This window comes from Lolium rigidum, chromosome 6 (genome assembly GCF_022539505.1).
Source record: "Lolium rigidum isolate FL_2022 chromosome 6, APGP_CSIRO_Lrig_0.1, whole genome shotgun sequence".
NCBI lineage: Eukaryota > Viridiplantae > Streptophyta > Magnoliopsida > Poales > Poaceae > Lolium > Lolium rigidum.
The window spans coordinates 275,889,452-275,910,997 of record NC_061513.1 but is presented as its reverse complement, the minus strand read 5'-3'; positions in this window follow the sequence as shown (position 1 = coordinate 275,910,997).

Below are 21,546 nucleotides of genomic sequence, written 5' to 3'. Positions count from 1 at the left end.
TATGATTTTTCGTGCAATCCAATTCTTTAGAATTTTGACAAGATTTAATTTAGTTAGTGTCTTTCCACGCAATTCACCGAGTGATTTTCAGCATGATAATTTCATACTTTTAGATACACATGATGTATACAAAAAAATTAGAAAATAAGTTGCGAGTTCTTCTTTTATTACTTTTGTGATGATCAAACTTGAACTTCGATGAAAACTAAAATACTTCAACAACAATGATACAGCCAAAATTGGGGTACACTTACATATAAAATATTTAATTTATTTTAGACCCGGTGCAACGCACGGGCATTTTTACTATCTATATACCTATATAATAATAAAGAAAATAAGGTTTTTTGTTCGTCCGTTATTAACTGCCCCTGAAGTTAACCAAAATTACAAGGTTTGCCACCGGTAAGTCAAAAGAAAACGTTTCCTTTCGGTCCAACTAATCCACCCGAGCGCCCCCTCTCTCGCTCGCTTTTCCCCTTTGTTTCTCTCCCTTCTGCCGAAGAGGTGAAGTCAGGCCTCCGTCCATCCACAAATCTTCCGGATAAACAGTTGGAGGTGTGCGCAGGTCGAGGGAGGCAGGGTTGTGTGCCTGTGTAAGCAGGTAAGGTTATTGGGAAGGCAATAAAATTTGGGAAGGGAGGAGCTACAACGCGGACATATGTGCCTGATTCTGTCGCCACGGTGGAGGCTGGGTGGAGAGCATGGGCGCGCACATCTGTGCCGTATTCTGGCGCCATGGTGGAGGCGGTTGGAGGAGCATGGGGATATTGCTTGCTTGTGGAGAAGGGGAACGGGCCAGCAGTTTTGTTCTTGCTATGGTCGGGAAAGAGGAACGGAGGCGGAGCTATCCAGGCGACGGGGTGGGTGTGGTTAGACCAACACCAATGCGAGCGAAATCATCTCAAAAAAAAAAAAAAAAAACCAATGCGAGCGAAATAATAGCACTGCTTAAATCTTATCACCACTGCAGAAAGAAATAACCTCACAATTGGGTGTGGACTTTTAGCGTCAGTCTTCAATTTTTCAAAACCCGTGAACAGTCCTTCAAGAATCACCGCCACGTATTACAAATAACAGGTGCATTGTTTGTCTGTTTACTATAATCTCCAAGAGGCAATGTCACTCAGAGACCACTAGATAGCTGATTTACTCAAGCGGTTTTCTACCGATTTAGGACATCGAAGCATCTCCAACAGAAGCGCTAGAATAGTATCATGCTAAAAAACCGCCAATTTACCGCGTCGATACGTGTTTTGACCGCTCCAACAGACGCGTTAAAATCGCGCGCTGCAAATATTTTTTCGCGCACCATTTTGCACAATCGCACGCACCAAATATACTACCTGTGTTTCAGCGCGCGTGAAAAGCCACAACGAGCGCGCACAGCCAACGAGACCCCTAAAAATTCACCCCGCACCGCATCCCCATTTCTGCCTCCCACTCTGGTGCCGCCGTCGCACCTATTTCGCGCCTGTTCCGCCGCCACCTTGCTCGCCGGCGTAGATCTGAGCGCCGGTACTCCACGAGCTTTTTTGGTGCACCGGCGCTACTCCAATCGACGGGCGACAACCGCGTCGCCGCCGTCCCTTCCTCGCCAGCGCTGCTCCAATCAAGCGGGCATCAACCGCGCCGCCCCGCCCCAATCAAGTGGGTGTTCAACCGCGCCGCCAACGCGGATTCAACATGAGCCGCGCGCAGGTTTGTGGCATCCGACCAAATCCATTTTCCATTCTTTGTAGAGGTGATTTTGATGCGTAAAATTAGGATTTTTACCATTCGTAGACGAGCTCCTTCGTATGATTCGTCCCGATGAGGAGATGAATTTAGAAGAGCAAGAAAATATCATCAGGGAGTGGTGGAAGTGGCATTATGCATACCATAATCATCGAGAGCGTGCCCAAGAATTGGAGTACACTCGCTATGACTTAATGGGAGTTCCCGTCCAAACGTAGAAGAGGATAGAGACTAGCCCAATTTATTTCCTCATACCATGCCATTCATCAAGGAGAAATGCATGATCAACTTCAACTTGATATCATCGAGGAGTGGTGGAAGTGACATGGGCAACAATGAACAAATTCAGTTTATTCTACCATTTGTTGTATTGTTGTATTTATTGTATTGTTGTATTGTTATTTAGACATCCATTTTATTCGTTTGAACTATTCATTGTTGATGTTATTTGTGTTGTAATAATAATTGAACTATTTATTGTTAATTTTATTTGTGTGTGTTTGATCTTCATGTGAATAGATGTTTGTGAGATTTGTGTTTGTGTGGTAGCACGCACTGTAAAACATAGCATCCGGTGGAGCGTTGTTTTGCCGCGCCTAAAAATAGAGCATCCGGTGGAGCCCCGTGCGTCAAAGCCTAAAACATCGATGTAAACGTCTTTTAACGGTGATATTATAGCGCGCTTCTATTGAAGATGCTCTCAGTGAATAGGCAAGTAAACGGACCTGGGAACCATGCGAAGGTACAAACGAGACCATTCCGACAGACCTACAAAGTTGATGTGCATCCCTTCATCTTTCCTCAAATAGGATGTTTATAGTTTGTGGTTAAAGTTAAACATTGAAAAATGTAACTTCTGATAAAGAAAAAACATTCAAAATTTATAATCTAAAATATTGGTAGAATCACCGTGACATATAATTTCAAATTGGGTGCATTAGGCACTGTAGACATTTGTGTTTTTTATGGTTTTTCTATAGTTAGTTAAACTTTAAAAAGTTCATCTTTATCAAAAACAACATATAAATCCTATTTTGGATGAAGAGAGTATTTGGTTACAAAATATGCTTATGATACAACACTATTTGATTAAAGGCTTATCACAACATAGTAAGACGAAGAAGTAGATCGTCAGGACTAAACCCAAGGTCTTATGAGATCAAAAACCTCTTGTCAGACCTTGCATACATATACATACATTGTTATTTCATACAAACACAGTTGTGAGTTCTGCCAATTTGCATTTTTTTAAATTGCATCGCGCATGTTGGTGAGTAACTTGAGTGATTTGATTTTGCAGCTATTTTTCATCTTGTAAAATATATTCTATAAAAAATAACCCGTCGCAACGCACGGACATATTTCCTAGTAAATCCTAATCGTGCCACAAAATGAAGTGGTTATCCTGGCCATCTATGATTACAAGGATTTGTTCATATTATGAATTATTGGATTGACTTACACTGTCTTCCAAAAAAAAAAAGGGATTTCTATTTTCGTGCCCTCGGGTCCTTAGTTGCGCTCAGTTTTCCCCAGCTCCTTAGTTTTTCCTCAGTTTTACCCAAGCGTTTGTCTGAAACCATCAGACGTGATGTAACGGCCGGTTGCCCGACGGTTGACCGTTATCTTCGACTAGTGGGGCCACGTAGAGCCTGCAAAGACACGTCGAGACCATCCATCTTTGTTTGACCGTAAGCATCGCTGTATCCACGACCAAAACGCGAACGAGTGGGGCTTCGGTATATCAAATGACAAGTACGGCCATGACGCCGATACAAGGGGCAATACACGGGTAGGATTAGATTTTTAAACGGAGCTCTACAGCGATGGCACGGAGGAGGTGGCATGCGGGGTGCCGAGATGAGATCGACGTCCACAAAGAACTGCATGAGGCGAGACCGGACGCATTAGATAGATATGAACTAGACGCGTTTAACCATGCAAAGAAGAGAAGAAATGGTCGACGACATCGACGACCACCTCAAAACTTTGACTGACCGTGTCGGACACGAACGCGAGCAATGTAGAGAAAACTAGTGTCTCTCCTTTCTGGCGTGTATAGGTGGGTGCTAGGAGAGTGTGGTGGCGAAGGGAAAGATCTCGCGGTGGTCTGTGGCGTCCAGCATAGCGGGTCGGCGTGGCCGTGCCCACAGCGGCGTGCATGCATGATCGGCATTGGCATCGGCATGTACGTTCGGCATTGGCCTCGGCGGTATCTACGGTGTGTCGGTGATCGAATGAGGGGACGGGATTGAGGGTGCATCCCGACGTTGACCTAGCGGTGGCGGCGAGCATAGCCGTTCGACCATGCCGATATCGGCATCGGCATCGTTTGGAGGCTGTGGTGCTCGAATCAAGTTGGGATTTGTTTCTTGTAGGCCAAAATGAATTTGAAACAAGTTTCATGTTGAAGGTTAGGTAACGAAAGTTTGTAACTATCCCAAAATTATACTAGCGCCATGGTGAGGTTCTTTTTGATAGAGCTATACGGTTGGGCAAACTTTTTTGACACTTTTTAGATAGGGTTCCTTGTTGTTACACGTATGGCATCATGTATGGAAAATTTGGGGTCATTTGGAGATGTTCGAAAAAATCACTTTGCTTAAGCGCATGCCGTTTCGTCTCGTTGAAACCAGCTTTTCTAACAAGGTGATTTTTTCTACCTTCTCTAAATAACCTCAAATTTCATACAACTGATCTTCTATACATAGATAGATAGATTGTTTCGTTTTTACATTTTTCGAACTTTTTATTTCCCTTTACAATACCCAATTGATTTTCAGGTCAAAACCTCGAAAAACAGCATCATGTATGGCATCATTTTCACCCTAAATTTTCTGAAACTTTCCCTTTTAGATATTCCTTGTTGTTATAGGTATGCCATCATGTATGCCAAACTTGGTTAGGTCTCACTTGAAACCAGCTTTTGTAACAAATTAGGTTTTTCTGCGTGAAAAGTAATGGCTACAACAAATTGTTGATGGTTTATCATTTTTTTGCGTGAAAAGTAATGGCTACAACAAATTGTTGATGGTTTATCATTTTTTGCGTGAAAAGTAATGGCTACAACAAATTGTTGATGGTTTATCATTTTTTGCGTGAAAAGTAATGGCAACAACAAATCGGTGATGGTTTATCATATTTTTTGCGTGAAAAGTAATGGCAACAACAAATTGTTGATGGTTTATCATTTTTTGCGTAAAAGTAATGGCTACAACAAATTGTTGATGGTTTATCATTTTTTGCGTGAAAAGTAATGGCAACAACAAATCGGTGATGGTTTATCATTTTTTTTGCGTGAAAAGTAATGGCTACAACAAATTGTTGATGGTTTATCAATTTTTTGCGTGAAAAGTAATGGCAACAACAAATCGGTGATGGTTTATCATTTTTTTTGCGTGAAAAGTAATGGTAACAACAAATCGGTGATGGTTTATCATTTTTTGCGTGAAAAATAACGCCTAAAACAGTTTATAATTTTTAGCGCGTGAAAAATAATACGAGAAAACCGCCCTTCGGCAAGCTAATTAACCGCCAACGAGAGAGAGAGGGGTTATCCTGCCCGTTCCCTATATCATACGATCAACGGTCGGTGGGCACGATCCGCGTGACATGGGCTAGACCAATCGGAGCGATGATGCACGTACGCGAGAATTTGTGAAGAGAGAGGGCAAAGCTGAGTACTATCAAGAAACCAAGGGCACTCGAGTAGTAAATAGACTAAGGGATTCAAATATGAGATTTAAAAAATGGAAAATGCGTGTTTTGTACAATGAAACCCATCTTGGCCTACCTCAAACTATTTGCAATACCAATATACATCGGTGTGAGAATTGTGGCCTCATTTAGACAAAGTATGATTTGGGGGAAGCTGTTTTGGGAAGGGCTTATTGTGGAAAACCATGCACCTTCATAGCTACTAGGTGATTTGAGAAGTGGCAATTTGTGGTAAAACTTGATTTATCTATGATTTATCTATGATTTGAGAAGTGTCAATTTGTGGTAAAGACTCCATGAGTAAGTGCCACTCTTTTTAGGATTTTTTGCACATTAAATGACTCATTTAACTAGTTAATCCCATTTGTTGACTCTGCTGTTGACCAGCCACTTGAGGGTAAAACTGAGTATATTGCACTAGCCGGTATTAGCACTCGAGGGGAAAATTGAGCACACAAAAAATGCTAGTATAAGACTCGAGGGTATACCTGAGTATATCTAAATTTCCGGGGTTAGACTCGAGGACACGTGCAATTGTTGACGCGTAGACGCGGGTCGCGGTGGAGAAGTCGAGACGTGCAATCGTGGACGCGTGTCGCGTTGCGAAGTCCAAGACGTGCGGACGTGCACTGTGCACGCGTAGGACGCGGGTCGCATTAACCACCCCTCGCCTTTATAGACGCCTCCTCCCACTTGTCTCTGTCACTCTCACTCGCTCACGCATCGCCAACTCTCTCCCACGTCCCATCATCTTCTCCAAAGCAAAAACCCTCTCCCTCTCCCTCTTCCTCTTCCTCTTCCTCCGCCGGAGAGATGGACAAGGAGAATGCCAATCCCATCGTCGAGGTTGGCTCGAAGCGCGACGCCTCCATCTTCGGCCCCGTCCCCTCGACGGACGACGCCGCCGCCGCCGCCGCCGCCGGTGCATCGGAGGCTGCTGCCGCCGGTGGCAGTCAGATCCGGCGGGATGGGACCCCTACGACCCCGTGCCGTACGTCCCGCCCCCGAACCCCTACGACACCTCCCTGGAGGACCCATGGAACGAGGTAACTACGGTTTGCTTCCTTTTTTGTTCCCCATTCCTTTTTGAACCCTATTTTTGCTGGTGTAGATGGATACTGTAGATGGATCGGTATTGGGCTAATATTTGCGCCGATTTTATTCCATTTTGTTTTGATCACTTCTTGATTTGGGGTTCGGCTGTTCGGTTAATTTATGCAAGTAATATTGGATCTCAATCAGTTAATTTATGCAAGTAATCATGGGATCTCAATCAGTTATTTTATGCACTAATCAAAAGATATCAACCGTTTAATTTTGCAAATAATCTCAAATGTGTTCAAGTTCAGATCTAGTTCAGATCTAGAATCTGTTTCTTTGCCTATGATGAATGGTTGGGCACAAATTTTTACGGGGAGGGTTCAGCGAACCATTGCTGTGTACAAATCTGTTGTGCATGAGCTTTAGTTCGCTTACCCCTTCCCTGTAGATATATAATCATGTCCACTCTAGCGAGGCTGACTCTGTTTTTCTTAACTTTGTTATCATGTACGTTAGTCATCGTTGCAACTCATTCACTAGTTTACGTTTGATATGGATCGGATGTACGGCAGCGACGTCGGCAGCGACGAAGAGCGAGGAGGACGTCAAGACTCGCCGAGTCTTTGCGGAGGCTGCGGGTCGGCCGATACATCTCCTACTTCGCCAAGGAGGTGTACGAGGTGCCCCTTCGCACCGGGAGACTCGGCGCCACGGACTTCAAGCTGCCTCGTCACGCATGCTGAGAACATCAGCAACACCTTCCCCAAGGTCGGCACGACGGTGAACGTCCACTCCTTCCGCGCCAAGCACGGGGCGCTCGGCATGCACCTCCGCCGGCTTCCGGCGGGTGGAGATCTCCGCCGGGCGCATGCCTCCGCTCAAGCCCAAGGCTCCCAAGGGGAGCAAGAGCAACAAGTGGAGGGAGAGCCGGATGGGGTAGGCGGAGTCCTGGACGTGTCTTGCTCTGCTGCTGCTGCCTCCTAGTTTGTTGTTGGGATCCCTTTGTTGTTAGCTAGGGATCCCTTGTTGTTATGTTAGTATGATGATGCTTGTGAAGAACTTGTTACTATGTTGGCTGCTGTGTATGCAGCCTATTATCTATCCATATTATCTAGGGATTATCTATCCCTAGTCTACTATATTTTGTTGGCCGTACTTAGTTTTCTTGATTTACTATGATTTGTGAATTTATCGTACATTATCCTGGAGATTTGCTTCTAGATTTAACTACATACATATGAACCGGAAGGGAGTACTAGATTTGCTTGCCATATTGGGCAAACAACGAGGGCCAAAAGGCACAAATAATTGAAGAAAGTCAGAAATGCAAGCTTCTCTAGATTTTATACTAATTTGGTGAAAAGGACGAGAGAGAAAGAGGGGAAAAAGGTGCACTTAATAGGGATGCCAATTTGGGGCCGAGAGAGACAAAACCCGGCTCCTGCTCACGTGCAACCAAACGCTTCTCGTCCTGTCCCACGCGGGCCCTTTCTACCAGCCCCACGCGACGCGGGCCCACACGACTCGGCCCCACAAGACGCGGCCCCACACGTGACGAACGGTCAACTAAGCGGGAATCCTGCCGTCGAGCGCTTACACGGGTTTCAAACAAGGGCTTGGGGAAAACTGAGGAAAAACTAAGGAGCTGGGGAAAACTGAGTACAACTAAGGACCGGAGGGCACGAAAATAGAAATCCCAAAAAAAAAAATACAAGCCATAACCTGCCAGGAGTTGGTACATTCATGTCCTAGGCGATTTTTTTTAAAATAATACGAATATTTTATTTAAGTGCAGTAATAGCGCGCGTTTTCAAAAAATTTGAAAAGTGTGACCCGGTCGGTTAGCAGCTGACCGATCGGTCTTTAGTAGACCGACTGGGAGGCGGCTGGCGGGCCCTGGCTGGGCAGAGAACTAATTGGTCAGCTATAGACCAATTGGTCAGCTGTAGACCGATCGGCCTCCTAATTTCCCATGGTTTGCATGATTATTCAGTTCCTCCTCCATTATTTTTCCGCCGCCGATTTCCCACCATATTTGTCCCCTCTCTTGTTCACACCGCCGTGTATTCCTCCCGTCATTCCCGCCACGATCTCCCGCTAATTTTATCCCCCCACGTTCTCCCGCCAGTCCTTGCCGCCACGTTTTCCCGCCAATTTTATCCCGCCACTATCTCTCGCTTTATTTTCCCGCTGGATTTTTGCCTATAAAAGCAGGCATCGACAGTCTTCGCTGCACAAGTGTTTCTATCTCTCTTTTTTTCTGTTTTCTCACCCTTAGCCATCATGAGTGTGCCGTGCTCTGACCAGGAGTTTAGGCCGGTGAAGGCGAAGGCTGCAAGTTTGCCCCCGGGTGTGACTGCGGAGCGGTGTTGGTGCGGCCGTCTTGCTAAGGTTAAGCAGGTGGAGGATTTCTCCGACCAGTTCGGCATGAAATTTTTCATGTGTGCGAGCTATGAGCATGATCCACCCCGTAATTCAGCTTCATCGTCCACTAGGCCGCCAGTATGTTTCGACATAATTGTATGCATGCATAAATTTATTTATGAATGTGATTTAATGGTACTTGTTTACGTTGCGGTCTCCCCCACCCCTATGCAAATGGTTTCACTTTGGATAGACACGGAGCAGCCGGATTGGGCGCGGCAGGAGGTTGAGGAGAAACACCGGCGTGCGTGGGCAACGTTCTTTGAGGAGGAGCGTCAGGAAAAGGCCCGTGCTAATGCTAAAGCAGAGCGAGAGAGACAGATCGAGAAACTTAGGGCGGAACAAGCTCGTAATCGGGAGGTGAATCAGAAGAGGATGGATGATGAGGCTGCACGTAGGTTTGCAGAGGAAGAGGTGCGCAGGGAGGCTCGTGAAGCGGAAAGGAAGAGACTAAGGGAAAGAGCTGTTGAGGCGCAAGCGATGAAAGAACGCGGCGACAAGTCTGGAAAATGGCCACGGTGGACGCAGGGAAAGTAGTGTGATGTGTCGTACTAGCTATGTATCTTAATTTCAGTTTTAGTTTGTCATTGTATCTTAAATTCTGTGTAGTGATAAGCGTATTTTAATTCCAGCTTCAATGTATCTTTATTTTAGTTTTAGTATTAATGTGAAATAAATTTGCCGCAAAATTGTTGTGTCCAAAATTTTGGCTCAAGTGTTACCAGCCGAAATTTGCCGCCCAATTTTTCGCGCCCAATTTTCCAGCCATTTATTCCCGCCAATTTTTCGCGCCCAATTTTCCCGCCATTTATTCCCGCCGAAATCTCCCGCCACTTTTTCCTGCCCAATTTTCCCGCTCAATCTTCCCGCCGAAAGTCATCCCTTGTAGCCTATAAAAACCCCCCACCGTTTCCTTGTGTTTCAGTGTATTCTGTCAAGAAGATGGATCCCCCATATAAGAATCCCCCCATTTTTTCAACGAATTCATGGCCAAAACTCTTCTAGACGAGGCCCGCAAAGTGATGAGGGAGAGTAAGGTAGACACATTCGAGGAGTTCATCAGTAGCGACGCCTTGCTGCGTAAGGTGGGTAGGGAATTTGAGAAATATTCTCATGGGTGGCTAGTGAAGAAGATGCCTGCTCGCAGCCCACGGGAGATAAGGTGTGAGCTTATCAGGTTGAATGAGAAGTGGAAGTCACTAACATGGAAGAATGAAGAAGATAGGGAAATGGATTTGAAATATCCAGCACGTTGGGCGGTTGAGAGTGAGGACGACGATGATATCTTTGAGCCTAGCAGCAAGGCGAAGAGAGTTGCATCGTCGAAGGGCAAGAGTGCCAAGTCCTCGAAGGGCAAGAGTGCTGCACCACCGGTCGTCGACTTGGACGACGACTTCGAGCCTAGCACGAAGGCGAAGAAAGCTGCATCGTCGAAGGGCAAGAGTGCCAATTCCTCGAAGGGCAAGAGTGCAGCACCGCCGGTCGTTGACTCGGACGATGACTTCGAGCCTAGCACCAAGGCGAAGAAAGCTGCATCGTCGAAGGGCAAGAGTGCTGCACCGCCGGTCGTCGACTCGGACGACGACTTCGAGCCTAGCACCAAAGCCATGAAAGCTGCATCGTTGAAGGGCAAGGGAAAGGGTGTGTTGCGTTCTTAGTTTAAGTTTTAGTTTTTTGATGTATCTTAAATTCCGTTGTAGTGATAAGCAGTATTTAAATTTCAGCTCTATTGTATCTTAATTTTGTACGCTGTTTTAATAAAGTACTATTGATACTATTGATTTAGCACGAAATGAAATATGCGAGTGGGAGATAAGTCATGCATACAGAAATGTCTCATACGTAAGTCATGCATACATAAATGTCTCATACAGGAGTAATGCATACATAAATGTCTCATACATAGGTGATACATCAGCCAGGGGGACGGCGTAGTCACGGGCTGTCGTGGGGGTGGTGTAACACGGGGTGTCCAACCGAACCTGTCCGGGCGCCTTGACGTTGCGAGCGGGGATCCGGGACCCGGACTCGGGGTCGTCTTGCGTCTCTGTGTGGGCTCGGTGGAGGAGTACGCATACCGACATAGTTCTGTTGCGTGCTGTAATACTCCATGTGCTCAGCGTCCTGATCACTAGCTCCCCATGAAGGATTAGATGCAGTGTGTTGTGTGTACCCTGTGGTACGAAACATAAGTGATGTCAAACTAAGTGGAGTATAATTTATACGGAACATAATAGCTAGAATAGTACACACCCTGCGAGTATCCTGCTCCTCCCATGAAAGGAGCCTGCTGCTGCTGCCACTCGTCGAAAGCAGCTTGCTGCTGATAGTAGTGAAAGTCGTCGAAGGAAGGAGTGTGCTGCTGCTGCTGCCACGACGAACCTCCTGCTTGGTCAGGAGGTGGTGGTCTGGGTGTCGCCGTCGACGTGAGGCGAGGCCGTGATCCATGATGCTGGCCGTGAAAGTCGTCGAACGAAGGAGTGTGCTGCTGTTGCCACGATGAACCTCCTGCCCGGTCAGGAGGTGGTGGTCTGGGTGTCGCCGTCGGCGTGACACGAGGCCGTGGATCGTGTCGTGTGGAGGGCCGCGGTGGAAGGAGGTGGCGCTGAACGACGTCGGAACTACGGCTGCACGTGATAGCCGAGTAGATCCCGCGTAGCTTCTCCTCGAGACGCCTCAACCGGGACACCTGCTGGTCGCGCGGCTGCGGAAGAGGCCCTTTGGACACTTGACGTGTGTACTGAGCGACTTCATCCTGTAAGTCTGAAGTCATTTGGCCCTGCAAAAACATGGTAGATCATGGTAGCATATAAACCGTAGAACCCAATATATATATAAACGACAAGTATGTTGGTGGAATAGAAAAGTAGTACGTACCGCGTGCTGTCGACTACCGAGCTGTGGACTGAGTCGGGTACATATCGTACATAGACAGCTGGAGGCGCCTCGGCTGGATCTATCGGCGGGATGAGGCGCACTCGCGGCTCGCTGCGGTGTACCTCTGCGAGATATGCCTCAAACTCCTGTGGACTAAGCTGCTCATCGTGTCGCCGGAGCTGTGTTGTCGCGGTCAGCCACTCATCAACATACGAGCCAACGCGCTGAAGCCACCATGTCGAGGAGTGGCTCGTACCCTTCCTGTTGTACCTGCGAGAAAATTATTGTGTTGTAAGCCGAACCCTTCATGATGAACAATCTTAACCTTAGCGACGCTCCGAACTTACTTGTGGACGTAGGCAGGGAGAGGTGCTATCGGTGGAGGAGGATCGACCAACTGGCGAGAACCGAACTGTCTCATGATCCTCTGCTGGGCCATTACCTCCACGGACACATCGAAGATGATGATCTTCGATTGTGTTATCCAGTACGCACAATCTCTATAGCAGAGGACTGAGATCCCGCCGGGGTATCTTGCATGCACTGCTGCCGCCGTATAGGGCTCCCAGATCACCGCCCTATCATCGAGCACGTCAAAGTGCTCCGTGAATGCAGGGTAGCAGTTCCTGACCTGGTCGCGAGCAAATCGTCTCTGCGGACAGAAAAAGAACTATAGTCAGGTACACACATAGTAGTATAAATTACAAAAGAAATATAGTCATTACATGTACCTCGCGACGTGTCCAAATTATACCAAACGTAGGCATGTCGATGTGGTCCGCATCATCGAACCAGTTTGCCTCGAAAGGGCGTTCGGCATCTATGTCCGGTCGACCAATTGGGAACCTCTCCCACGACCATAGGCTGCAACAACAGTGGGCAGCCAAGAAGGCCAGACTTGGGGGAGACAAGTGTACAAGCATTGCACAAACCTCGGTACGTGGCTGCTAGAACCGCGGAACCCCAACTCCGCGGTATGATGTCGTCGGCGGTTGTAGCCTGTGCTATCTCATGCGTAATGGGGATGTAGCGCCTGCTGATGGTGGTTTGATGGTTCTCTGTGAACATCACCTTCCCAAGCAGCCACATAAGGTATGCCTCGAGACTCCTAGTGATTTGTGCCTCACTCATCGGTGTTGTGAACTGTGAAACCTACAACGAACAAAAAAAAGATGTTAGCTATAACAACGCATTAACAATAAATAATTTTCAATAACAATGCTTACCTCAAAGTTGAGTAACCAGTCACACTTTGGACCATGGTCCTCACAGAGAAAATCAGGCTGACCCACACGAATTCCCTGAAAACGTGCAGGCATTTGTTCATCCCAGTCCACTGGTTCCGCCAGCGGGCCTATGGCCCGACCCGCCAACGGTAGGCCCAGTAAGTAAGACACGTCCTGCAGAGTAGGGGCCATCTCTCCCCAATGAAATGGAACGTGTGAGTCTCGGGCCTCCACCGATCCACTAGGCTGGTCAGCAGGGAGTGGTCGTACTGAAGGCGCTTGATTGGCGTGCCCCCTCGCTCACTCAGATGACCTCGACATAGTGGCCTCAACCAACCGAGCGAAAGGTAGAAGTCCAGCCCACTTCAACCTACAAATTCATATGAGAATCCAATGAGTATGTGTGAGTACTTCAAATTAAATATATCAAATATAATCCCACATACCTCTGAACCCAACCGGGGTGTATCACGCAATTCCGATTAGCTCCGCGTGTCACCGGTGTGGGAAGGCTATTAGGACTTGCCTCTAGCTTCGCCGCACGGTGCGCCTTCTCAAGGTCCCTCGCGAGCAACGATCTTCCTGCCATTTCTGTAAACAACAAAACATATTTGCAAAATTCACATGACATAATACGAATATATATTTAAGTAACATACAGGACCACAATTAAATTGCAAAGTAGTTCCGTACTTATTACAAATTTATTGTTCACTACATAAATTACAGTAACATAGTTTCACATTTGAGATTGCAAAGTAGTTCCATACTTATTACAAATTCGTTGTTCAGTACATAAAATTGCAAATAAGTTTCGAAGTAGCGCCTCGCCGCCTAGTTTCTTCCCCTCCCGCGACGTCCCCTTGTGCCTCGCTGCCCCCTTCTGCTGGGCCAGTGCCGAAGGTTGTACAATTACTGTCCCAATGGCCAAATTGATTGCATAGGAAACATTGTCTCGTTGGCCCTCCAGCTTCAGATTCATCAATATCATTCCGGATGCGCCGCGATGGCCGTCTACCGATGCTTGTCCTCAGTAGCGTTGGGTTTGGGATATATCGCCTTTCACCAGGGTTTACAGTGTTGAAATTTCCCATTGACTGAAATCCTTCCAGCTCACCGGTCCAGGTGTTGAGCACGGCCTCCTTAAGATAATACGGAGAGACGAACGAGATTTCCGACATCCCCAGGACACCACAAACAGCTAACACATGTGAGCAAGGAAGATGAAGCAACTTTGGTTTGTTGCATGTGCACTCGCAAGTTGGCCATTCTTCATTGCCAATTTTCACATCATGCGTTCGCTGCGGATTCCCACACCTGAACCTATCTGTAGGTAACCGTACTTCGAACCTTCTTTCCACATTACAATTTGAACAACAGGGAGATTCTTAGCTTTCTCCTTCTTCTTATGCATGTACTCCATAATCTTCGAACAATATGGAGTGGCTGGTTTGTTCACCATGTGCATCCGAGCCTTCTCACGTCTCTCTCTGTAATATTTAACTGTGCCCATGAAAATACCCTCTACTATAGCTGTAAGTGGCAAAGCTCTATTGCCTCTCAGCATAAAGTTATACGACTCTGCGAGGTTGGTTGTCATGACGCTGTATCTAGCTCCATGTGTATCGTGCAACAAAGACCACCTCTCCGTAGACTCATGCTCTATCCACTGCTCAAAGTTTTTAATCTGCCTTCCCTGCCTTCTCCTTGTTCCGTGCGGGTCAAATCCGGGCAAGTCGCACAGACCTTGGGGTGCCTCATAAACTGGTGCTTCTACCGCTGTTGTTCCTGCTGCAACGGCATGCATATGTGCTGCTATGTTTGCATCTCGAGCTGCTTTCCTCTCCACAACGTGTTGCTTCGTCAACTCCTGCAGTTTGCTACGCAAAAATTATACTTCCACTGCTGGTTCTGGTTGCACAGCCTCTTGAAGACATTCATAAGGTTCTTGTTCCTGAATTGTGTGTGAAAATTGGCCCCCAGGTGGCGCATGCACCAACGGCTCTCAATGTCAATCCATGGAGTTTCTTGCCCAGGCTCTTTCAGTGTCTTAATAGCTTTCAGTATACCTGCATGCTGATGGCGTGTAACTCACACGTTCGTTGGGAACCCCAAGAGGAAGGTATGATGCGCACAGCAGCAAGTTTTCCCTCAGAAAGAAACCAAGGTTTATCGAACCAGGAGGAGCCAAGAAGCACGTTGAAGGTTGATGACGGCGGGATGTAGTGCGGCGCAACACCGGAGATTCCGGCGCCAACGTGGAACCTGCACAACACAACCAAAGTACTTTGCCCCAACGAAACGGTGAGGTTGTCAATCTCACCGGCTTGCTGTAACAAAGGATTAACCGTATTGTGTGGAAGATGATTGTTTGCAGAAAACAGTAGAACAAGTATTGCGGTAGATTGTATTTCAAGTATAGAGAATTGGACCGGGGTCCACAGTTCACTAGAGGTGTCTCTCCCATAAGATAAACAGCATGTTGGGTGAACAAATTACAGTTGGGCAATTGACAAATAGAGAGGGCATGACCATGCACATACATATTATGATGATTATTGTGAGATTTAATTGGGCATTACGACAAAGTACATAGACCGCCATCCAACTGCATCTATGCCTAAAAAGTCCACCTTCAGGTTATCATCCGAACCCCTCCAGTATTAAGTTGCAAAGCAACGGACAATTGCATTAAGTATGGTGCGTAATGTAATCAATAACTACATCCTTAGACATAGCATCAATGTTTTATCCCTAGTGGCAACGAGCACATCCGTAACCTTAGTGGTTCTTGTCACTCCTCCGGATTCACGGAGACATGAACCCACTATCGAGCATAAATACTCCCTCTTGGAGTTACTAGCATCAACTTGGCCGGAGCATCTACTAATAACGGAGAGCATGCAAGATCATAAACAACACATAGACATAGCTTTGATAATCAACATAACAAGTATTCTCTATTCATCGGATCCCAACAAACGCAACATATAGAATTACGGATAGATGATCTTGATCATGTTAGGCAGCTCACAAGATCCGACAATGAAGCACAATGGGGAGAAGACAACCATCTAGCTACTGCTATGGACCCATAGTCCAGGGGTAGACTACTCACACATCACTCCGGAGGCGACCATGGCGGCGTAGAGTCCTCCGGGAGATGAATCCCCTCTCCGGCAGGGTGCCGGAGGCGATCTCCTGGATCCCCCGAGATGGGATCGGCGGCGGCGGCGTCTCAGTAAGGTTTTCCGTATCGTGGCTCTCGGTACTGGGGGTTTCGTCATGGAGGCTATTTGTAGGCGGAAGGGCAGGTCAAGAGGCGGCACGAGGGCCCCACACCACAGGGCCGCGCGGCCAAGGGGGGGCCGCGTCGCCCTAGGGTGTGGCCCCCTCGTGGCCCCTCTTCGTCTCCTCTTCGGACTTCTGGAAGCTTCGTGGCAAAATAGGACCCTGGGCGTTGATTTCGTCCAATTCCGAGAATATTTCGTTACTAGGATTTCTGAAACCAAAAACAGCAGAAAACAAGAATTGGCACTTCGGCATCTTGTTAATAGGTTAGTTCCAGAAAATGCACGAATATGACATAAAGTGTGCATAAAACATGTAGATAACATCAATAATGTGGCATGGAACATAAGAAATTATCGATACGTTGGAGACGTATCAGCATCCCCAAGCTTAGTTCTGCTCGTCCCGAGCGGGTAAAACGATAACAAAGATAATTTACGGAGTGACATGCCATCATAATCTTGATCATACTATTTGTAAAGCATATGTAGTGAATGCAGCGATCAAAACAATGTATATGACATGAGTAAACAAGTGAATCATATAGCAAAGACTTTTCATGAATAGCACTTCAAGACAAGCATCAATAAGTCTTGCATAAGAGTTAACTCATAAAGCAATAATTCAAAGTAAAGGTATTGAAGCAACACAAAAGAAGATTAAGTTTCAGCGGTTGCTTTCAACTTGTAACATGTATATCTCATGGATATTGTCAACATAGAGTAATATAATAAGTGCAATATGCAAATATGTAGGAATCAATGCACAGTTCACACAAGTGTTTGCTTCTTGAGGTGGAGAGAAATAGGTGAACCGACTCAACAATGAAAGTAAAAGAATGGTCCTCCATAGAGGAAAAGCATCGATTGCTATATTTGTGCTAGAGCTTTGATTTTGAAAACATGAAACAATTTTGTCAACGGTAGTAATAAAGCATATGTATCATGTAAATTATATCTTACAAGTTGCAAGCCTCATGCATAGTATACTAATAGTGCCCGCACCTTGTCCTAATCAGCTTGGACTACCGGATCATCACAATGCACATGTTTTAACCAAGTGTCACAATGGGGTACCTCTATGCCGCCTGTACAAAGGTCTAAGGAGAAAGCTCGCATTGGATTTCTCGCTATTGATTATTCTTCAACTTAGACATCCATACCGGGACAACATAGACAACAGATAATGGACTCCTCTTTTATGCATAAGCATGTAACAACAATTAATAATTTTCTCATTTGAGATTGAGGATATTTGTCCAAAACTGAAACTTCCACCATGGATCATGGCTTTAGTTAGCGGCCCAATGTTCTTCTCTAACAATATGCATGCTTAACCATAAGGTGGTAGATCGCTCTTACTTCAGACAAGACGAACATGCATAGCAACTCACATGAAATTCAACAAAGAATAGTTGATGGCGTCCCAGTGAACATGGTTATCGCACAACAAGCAACTTAATAAGAGATAAAGTGCATAATTACATATTCAATACCACAATAGTTTTTAAGCTATTTGTCCCATGAGCTATATATTGTAAAGGAGAATGATGGAATTTTAAAGGTAGCACTCAAGCAATTTACTTTGGAATGGCGGATAAATACCATGTAGTAGGTAGGTATGGTGGACACAAATGGCATAGTGGTTGGCTCAAGTATTTTGGATGCATGAGAAGTATTCCCTCTCGATACAAGGTTTAGGCTAGCAAGGTTTATTTGAAACAAACACAAGGATGAACCGGTGCAGCAAAACTCACATAAAAGACATATTGTAAACATTATAAGACTCTACACCGTCTTCCTTGTTGTTCAAACTCAATACTAGAAATTATCTAAACCTTAGAGAAACCAAATATGCAAACCAAATTTTAGCATGCTCTATGTATTTCTTCATTAATGGGTGCAAAGCATATGATGCAAGAGCTTAAACATGAGCACAACAATTGCCAAGTATCACATTACCCAAAACATTTATAGCAATTACTACATGTATCATTTTCCAATTCCAACCATATAACAATTTAACGAAGAAGAAACTTCGCCATGAATACTATGACTAGAAACTAAGGACATACTTGTCCATATGCTACAGCGAAGCGTGTCTCTCTCCCATAAAGTGTGAATGCTAGGATCCATTTTATTCAAACTAAACAAAAAACAAAAACAAACCGACGCTCCAAGCAAAGCACATAAGATGTGATGGAATAAAAATATTGTTTCAGGGGAGGAACCTGATAATGTTGTCGATGAAGAAGGGGATGCCTTGGGCATCCCCAAGCTTAGACGCTTGAGTCTTCTTATAATATGCAGGGGTGAACCACCGGGCATCCCCAAGCTTAGAGCTTTCACTCTCCTTGATCATGTTGCATCATACTCCTCTCTTGATCCTTGAAAACTTCCTCCACACCAAACTCGAAACAACTCATTAGAGGGTTAGTGCACAATAAAAATTAACATGTTCAGAGGTGACACAATCATTCTTAACACTTCTGGACATTGCATAAAGCTACTGGACATTAGTGGATCAAAGAAATTCATCTAACATAGCAAAAGAGGCAATGCGAAATAAAAGGCAGAATCTGTCAAAACAGAACAGTTCGTATTGACGAATTTTAAAATGGCACCAGACTTGCTCAAATGAAAATGCCCAAATTGAATGAAAGTTGCGTACATATCTGAGGATCACGCACGTAAATTGGCATATTTTTCTGAGCTACCTACAGGGAGGCAGGTCGGAGTTCGTGACAGCAAAGAAATCTGAAACTGCGCAGTAATCCAAATCTAGTATGAACTTTTCTATCAACGACTTTACTTGGCACAACAAAACACTAAACTAAGATAAGGAGAGGTTGCTACAGTAGTAAACAACTTCCAAGACACAAAATAAAACAAAGTTCTGTAGTAAAATAACACATGGGTTATCTCCCAAGAAGTTCTTTCTTTATAGCCATTAAGATGGGCTCAGCAGTTTTGATGATCCACTCGCAAGAAATAGTATTTGAAGCAAAAGAGAGCTTCAAGAGGCAAATTCAAAACACATTTAAGTCTAACATGCTTCCTATGAAGAGGAATCTTGTAAATAAACAAGTTCAAGAAGCATAATGCAACAAGCGTAGAAAGATAAAACGAGTGTAGCTTCAAAAATTTCAGAACATAGAGAGGTGTTTTAGTAACATGAAAATTTCTACAACCATATTTTCCTCTCTCATAATAACTTTCAGTAGCATCATGAGCAAACTCAACAATATAACTATCACATAAAGCATTCTTATCATGAGTCTCATGCATAAAATTATTACTCTCCACATAAGCATAATCAATTTTATTAGTTGTAGTGGGAGCAAATTCAACAAAGTGGCTATCATCATATATAGGAGGCATATTGTAATCATAAAAGAAAATTTTCTCCTCAATGCTTGGGGGACTAAAAAGATCATGCTCATCAAAGCCAGCTTCCCCAAGCTTAGAATTTTCTATAGCATTAGCAACAATGGTGTTCAAAGCATTCATAGTAATAACATTCCCATTAGCATGCATATAAAGTTCCATGGGTTTTTTAATTCTCTCTTCAAACACATCATGTCCTAATTCAAGATAAAGTTCATAAAGATCTCTCATATTTTTGTTGTTTTCCATTATGCTTAACTAGTGAAATAAAAACATGCATGATATTAAGTAAAGTAAAACAAGTAACTAATTTTTTTGTGTTTTTGATATAGCAAACAAGATAGCAAATAAAGTAAAACTAGCAACTAATTTTTTTTGTATTTTGATTTAGTGCAGCAAACAAAGTAGTAAATAAAACTAAGCAAGACAAAAACAAAGTAAAGAGATTGGGAAGTGGAGACTCCCCTTGCAGCGTGTCTTGATCTCCCCGGCAACGGCGCCAGAAAAAGAGCTTGATGGCGTGTAACTCACACGTTCGTTGGGAACCCCAAGAGGAAGGTATGATGCGCACAACAACAAGTTTTCCCTCAGAAAGAAACCAAGGTTTATCAAACCAGGAGGAGCCAAGAATCACGTTGAAGGTTGATGGCGGCGGGATGTAGTGCGGCGCAACACCAGAGATTCCGGCGCCAACGTGGAACCTGCACAACACAACCAAAGTACTTTGCCCCAACGAAACAGTGAGGTTGTCAATCTCACCGGCTTGCTGTAACAAAGGATTAACCGTATTGTGTGGAAGATGATTGTTTGCAGAAAACAGTAGAACAAGTATTGCAGTAGATTGTATTTCAGTATAGAGAATTGGACCGGGGTCCACAGTTCACTAGAGGTGTCTCTCCCATAAGATAAACAGCATGTTCGGTGAACAAATTACAGTTGGGCAATTGACAAATAGAGAGGGCATGACCATGCACATACATATTATGATGAGTATTGTGAGATTTAATTGGGCATTACGACAAAGTACATAGACCGCCATCCAAGCTGCATCTATGCCTAAAAAGTCCATCTTCGAGTTATCATCCGAACCCCTCCAAGTATTAAGTTGCAAAGCAACAGACAATTGCATTAAGTATGGTGCGTAATGTAATCAACAACTACATCCTTAGACATAGCATCAATGTTTTATCCCTAGTGGCAACAAGACATCCGTAACCTTAGTGGTTCTTGTCACTCCTCCGCATTCACGGAGACATGAACCCACTATCGAGCATAAATACTCCCTCTTGGAGTTACTAGCATCAACTTGGCCAGAGCATCTACTAATAACGGAGAGCATGCAAGATCATAAACAACACATAGACATAGCTTTGATAATCAACATAACAAGTATTCTCTATTCATCGGATCCCAACAAACGCAACATATAGAATTACGGATAGATGATCTTGATCATGTTAGGCAGCTCACAAGATCCGACAATGAAGCACAATGGGGAGAAGACAACCATCTAGCTACCGCTATGGACCCATAGTCCAGGGGTAGACTACTCACACATCACTCCGGAGGCGACCATGGCGGCGTAGAGTCCTCCGGGAGATGAATCCCCTCTCCGGCAGGGTGCCGGAGGCGATCTCCTGGATCCCCCGAGATGGGATCGGCGGCGGCAGCGTCTCTGGAAGGTTTTCCGTATCGTGGCTCTCGGTACTGGGGGTTTCGTCACGGAGGCTATTTGTAGGCGGAAGGGCAGGTCAAGAGGCGGCACGAGGGCCCCACACCACAGGGCCGCGCGGCCAAGGGGGGGCCGCGCCGCCCTAGGGTGTGGCCCCCTCGTGGCCCCTCTTCGT